The following is a 6000-nucleotide window of genomic DNA, read 5'->3' as shown; positions in this document are numbered from 1 at the left end:
TTAGACCACACCCCTTCTCATTACAGAGATGAACATCACCTAATATGCTTAATTGGTAGTAGGCTTTCAAGCCTATACAGCTTGGAGTAAGACAACATGCATGAAGAGGATGATGTGGACAAAATACTCATTTGCCTAATAATTCTGCACTCCCTGTAAATACAGAGACAAATATAAATAAAATATACGAAGGGGATAAATAGAATAAATAGGAATAAAAATAAAAATACAGGTCTATTGCACCATTGACTATTAACAAAAGTATTGCACAAAAGGTATTGCACAGTGAGGTGAAGAGGCACTACAGCTTAGTTGTTCCCCCCTCCTTTGTCCTCCTGTTTCCCCTCCCTCTCCCCTCCAGAGAGGAGTTAAACAGTCTGATGGCATGTGGGACAAAGGAGTTTTTAAGTCTGTTAGTTCTTGTCTTGGGGAGAAGCAACCTGTCACTGAACAGACTCTTCTGGTTGTTAATGGTCGTGTGCAGAGGATGCCCAGCATTGTCCATAATGTCCAGCAGTTTTTTTAGTGTCCTTTTCTCTGCCACTGTCACCAGAGTGTCCAGCTTCATGCTGACCACAGAGCTAGCCTTCCTGATCAGTTTCTCCAGCCTGGATGAGTCCTTCTTTGCTGTGCTGCTCCCCCAGCACACCACAGCATAGAAAAGTACTCCAGCAACCACCGACTGGTAAAACATCCTCAGGAGCCTCCTGCAGATGTTAAAAGACCTCAGCCTCCTGAGGAAGTACAGTCGGCTTTGGGCTTTTTTATACAGGTGCTCTGTGTTGCATGACCAGTCCAGTTTATTGTCCACCCACAGCCCGAGGTACTTGTTGACCACCTCCACCTCCTCCCCCTCTATCTGAACCGGCAGTGGACCTTCTCTGGACCTCCCGAAGTCCACAACCAGTTCCTTAGTCTTTGAGGTGTTGAGTTGCAGGTGGTTTGTGTGACTCCATGTGACAAAGTTCCTCACCAGACTTCTGTACTCCTCTTCCTGATCATCCCAGATACACCCCATGATGGCTGTGTAATCTGCAAACTTCTGAATGTGGCATAATTCAGAGTTGTAGCAGAAGTCAGAGGTGTACAGGGTGAAGAGAAGAGGGGACAGCACAGTTCCCTGTGGTGCTCCTGTGCTGCTGACCACAGCGTTTTGACCTCTCATAATAGGACTAGGGTCTTATGGGGCTAGATTTCACAATGAGCTCACCTGAAACCTTGGCTGATGTTGACCTACACCTGTTTTTACACCTTAGCTATTGTGATTAGGTAGAGGATCATTAGGGGGTCCATGTCCCTTTTGGGGGGACACTCTTCTCGGTTGAGAGGTGAAATGTCTTCAAGCAACTTAACCCTTGGATGCACAACCTACCAATACCTACACTCTTCCACAAGTGGGGTCAAAAATGACCCCAAATAGAAACAATGCATTTTGCTATAAACTCGGTTGTTATTCTTCAAAATCTTTAAAACGAAGAGTTGTTATATTTTCATATTTGAGGTATTCCTCATAAAACATGTTTGTGACATGTGGCCCTTTGCATTTTTATTTATTTTTTCATTAATTTTAAGAAATTGCAGTTTTTGTATCACTTGTATCACTTTTGTATGCTTGCTCTGCATATACTGCAGAAGCTGGGTCTTCCCTCTGAAAGTCACAAGTTGTTCATCCACTGTAACACAATCACTAGGGATGAATTTCTGCCTGCAGTTGACCAGGAACAGGCCCCATATGTAGCAGAAAGCTGCTATGTGGTTTGTTTTCAGTCGGTAGGCTCTGGTCCTCTTGTCATCAAAGTGCAAGAAACAGCGAATATCTTTAAATCTTTGAATTGACATAGTGACCTTGTACAATGGGTTATGCAGAGGACTCCCAAAAAACACACCGACTGGTACATCCCAGTTCTTCTCACTTCCTGCAAGAGAGGTCAATCAAATGAAGGCCAGGAGCTAATGTTTGATTACATTTTTCCACTCTTTTCCCCTGTCTATGGCTACTCTTTGTGCCTCCATGTCAGCACCTCTTCTATTATATTATCAGACATGAACTGTTATGGAACGGCTGCGTGCAGACAGGAATAGGACCCAAGGTGCAGACACTCGGAGACAAAACTTGAACTCAAAACAGCTTTAATGTTAAACTCAAATATAACATAACTGGAAATATCAAAATAAACTTACACTGGAAGACTGACAGAACACACAGCTAGATAAACGGTAGATCGCGACAATGACAAACTGAAACACAGGGCTTAAATACATATCAGGGAATGGACAACAGGAGGGAAACACAGCTGGGGCAAATCAGAACTGACGAGACCAGGAAGCGTAAACTGAACACACTGAGATAAGACAGAGACCTTCAAAGTAAAACAGGAAACACATAACACAGACTGGACAAAGACACAGACTCACATGCAAGCACTACAACAGAGGGAACAGAGACGTGGGACCAGGGCAGACACAGACACTGACTGGACACGGGGATATAGCAGACAGGGGAGACAGCAACTAAGGATTACACAGAGACAAACCATAAGACATGACTCTAACAAAAACCCAAAGACTAGAAATTATAAATAATGTAATAAACTCAAAAACCCTGGGTCAACGACCCAGACATCCTAACACAGTGGTTCTTAACCTTGTTGGCGGTACCGAACCCCACCAGTTTCATATGCGCATTCACTGAACCCCTCTTTAGTGAAAAATAAAGTATGATTTTTTTTTTGAAATTCAAGACATAGATATGTTTTTTAATGGTGCACAAAAGGAGCCATGCATGTCACGGCGGAGGCTCTGCCGAACCCCTGAGACCGACTCACCGAACCCCTAGGGTTCGATCGAACCCAGAAACCACTGTCCTAACAGTATCCCCCTCTAAAGGGCTGGCTCCCAGACAGCCCAAACCAACACGCCAAAAAAACCCCAAAAAAAACCAAAACAACCCAACCAGGGTGGATGGTAGGGGAAACAGGACGGAGGGCTCGAAACAAACCAAACCAAACACAAGGAGCCAGAAACAAAAAAACAAAAAAAAAAAACAAAAACAAAGGTGCGAACACTGGAGCCCGGAAAGCAACAGAACAAAAACAGGCTCACGACAGGCGCAGGCGGGAGGAACCGGCAGCGACGTAGTTCAGGGGGCCGTCCATGACGGCAATGATGTCCAGTCATCGGCCTGGAAAGCGGCCGAACAGGACGAGCAGGACAGACAGGACGAGCAGGTCGGACAGGACGTGCAGGACGAGCCAAGGCAGAACCAGGTGAAGCTGAAGCCGTAGCTGGACCAGACGAGGAGGAAGGCGCAGCAGGCGACGGCGTGGGAGCCGCAGGTCGTGGCGCTGTAGACGACAAAGGCTGGACGGGCCCCTCGGACCCTCCAGCGGAGGCAGAAGGCTGGACGGGCCCCTCGGACCCTCCAGCAGAGAAAGACAAAGGCTGGTGCGGTTCTCCAGAACCCCCAGCTGGAACAGGGGACTGGACGGGCCCCTCGGACCCTCCAGCAGGAACAGGTGGCTGAGTAAATGACTGAGGAGGTAACTGAGCAGGTGACTGAGCCAATAGGTGAGCTAATGTTTGAGCTATGGAGAGAAGTTTAATATGTATTGACTGTTGTAACGATGGAAGTAATGGTGGATGAGGTGGTGGATGAGCAGACGGCTGAGCTAGGTTTTCCGAGCCTACCGAACCTGAGGAAAACTGCTGGACGGGCTCACCTGAGCCTCCAGCAAGGACAAAAACAGGTGCGGGGGCCTGCTGGGCAGTAGCCGCTCCCACCCGCGGAGTAGGTACGGGCGCAGAGACTAGCGGAGCCTCAGCTGGCTGGGCCCTGGCCCCCCTCACCCGAGGAACAGATACAGGTGTACGAGACGGCTGTACTACTGCTGCCCACGGAGGTTGCTCAGAAGTGTCCATATGACGGCGAAGTGAGCGCCGTTTCCTTTGGGCAGAGGTAGCTGGCGGCGTGAGCAACTGAGCCTCTGGTGCAGAGAACCGTGACGCTGAGGCTGGAATGTGAGCACCTGAAGGCACATGGAGGACTCCCAACTGAAGCGGCCGCATCTTGAGTGCCAGCGGAGCAACAGGTGGAGACTTCTGGCAGCTCCAGGGACCGCCGAGAGTCAGCCAAGTGCCATGGAAAATGCGCCCAACGTCAGGGGTGAGCCATGGCTTCCAGCGGAGTTCCTCCTCCAGCTGGGCAAAGGCTGCTCGGCGTCGCTCCTGAAGTTCAATGTCTGCTGGGTCCATAGTATGGTCGCAATCTTCTGTTATGGAACGGCTGCGTGCAGACAGGAATAGGACCCAAGGTGCAGACACTCGGAGGCAAAACTTGAACTCAAAACAGCTTTAATGTTAAACTCAAATATAACATACCTGGAAATATCAAAATAAACTTACACCGGAAGACTGACAGAACACACAGCTAGATAAACGGTAGATCTCAACAATGACAAACTGAAACACAGGGCTTAAATACATAGAGGGAGCAATCAGGAAATGGACAACAGGAGGAAAACACAGCTGGGGCAAATCAGAACTGACGAGACCAGGAAGCGTAAATTGAACACACTGAGATAAGACAGAGACCTTCAAAGTAAAACAGGAAACACATAACACAGACTGAACAAAGACACAGACTCACATGCAGGCACTACAACAGAAGGAACAGAGACGTGGGACCAGGGCAGACACAGACACTGACTGGACACGGGGATATAGCGGACAGGGGAGACAGCAACTAAGAATTACACAGAGACAAACCATAAGACATGAGTCTAACAAAAACCCAAAGACTAGAAATGATAAATAATATAATAAACTCAAAAACCCTGGGTCAACGACCCAGGCATCCTAACATGAACATCTTCCATGCATCTATTGGGGAGACAGTACTAGACCCAGGTGCGAGCCCTGGCTGAGTAATTCAGAATATTGTGGCTAGAGCAGTAAGAGGGGCTCATTCTGTTAGACTTAATATCCATTTCCTCTTCAGAGGGCTCATCCGAGGACTCCTCTGTATCTGACTGGCCTTGTTCAGTGGGGGGGGGGGGGGGGGATCCTAGCTGGCCTCATAGCAGCCATGTTACTTTAAATATTTAAAAAAAAAATCAGAAAGGACAATGTTTGAAATGCATAGCAAACTATAAACAGGGCTGCACATAAATAGTCCTCAGGTGCGCATTTGCTGTCAACATAAAAGATGCATACCAGATAAGAAGTTGGAATGCTTGTTTGCATACATTAGATGTTCTGGAAGAGGACAGATATTTGTTCAGAACTCTTAAAGATGTCGAAGAAGCAAGCTCCGTAAGCAATTACTTAGGTGTTCCTCCACCGCAAAAGAAGCGTGTATTCTCTAAATTTCCGGGAATACTTTTATTTTGACAGCGAATACACATTTGCGGACCACTTATGTGCAGCACTGACTATAAATCATGTATGTTACTGTGTAAAAAGTAATTCTTGATCCATCAGAAGTGTAAGTTAGGACAGTCAGAGTTGCTAAGAATTAACGCTTCATAGAAGATTCCATAGGAACTGCTTGGGGTCATATTTGCCAAGACTGGCAATAGGGACATGGAATGTCACCTCTCTGGTGGGGAAGGAGCCTGAGTTAGTGCGTGAGGTTGAGAGGTACCAGCTATATATAGTCGGGCTCACCTCTATGCACGGCTTGGGCTCTGGAACCAGTCTCCTGGAGAGGGGCTGGACTCAGTCTGGAGTTGCCCCTGGTGAGAGGCGGCGGGCTGGGGTGGATATTCTAATATCCCCTCGGCTTGCTGCCGGTACGTTGGGGTTTTTCCCGGTGGATGAGAGGGTTTGTTCCCTGCTCCTTAGGGTCGGGAAACGGGTCCTGACTGTCATCTGTGCAAATCACAGTTTGGCCATAACGAACACCTTGTTCGAACATAAGAGTGTCCATAAGTGCACGTGGCACCAGGACGCTCTAGGCCGTAGGTCGATGATCGATTTTGTAATCGTATCACCAGACCTGCG

This window comes from Rhamphochromis sp. 'chilingali', assembly GCF_963969265.1.
Source record: "Rhamphochromis sp. 'chilingali' genome assembly, chromosome: 1".
NCBI classification, from domain to species: domain Eukaryota; kingdom Metazoa; phylum Chordata; class Actinopteri; order Cichliformes; family Cichlidae; genus Rhamphochromis; species Rhamphochromis sp. 'chilingali'.
This window is presented reverse-complemented; position numbering follows the sequence as displayed.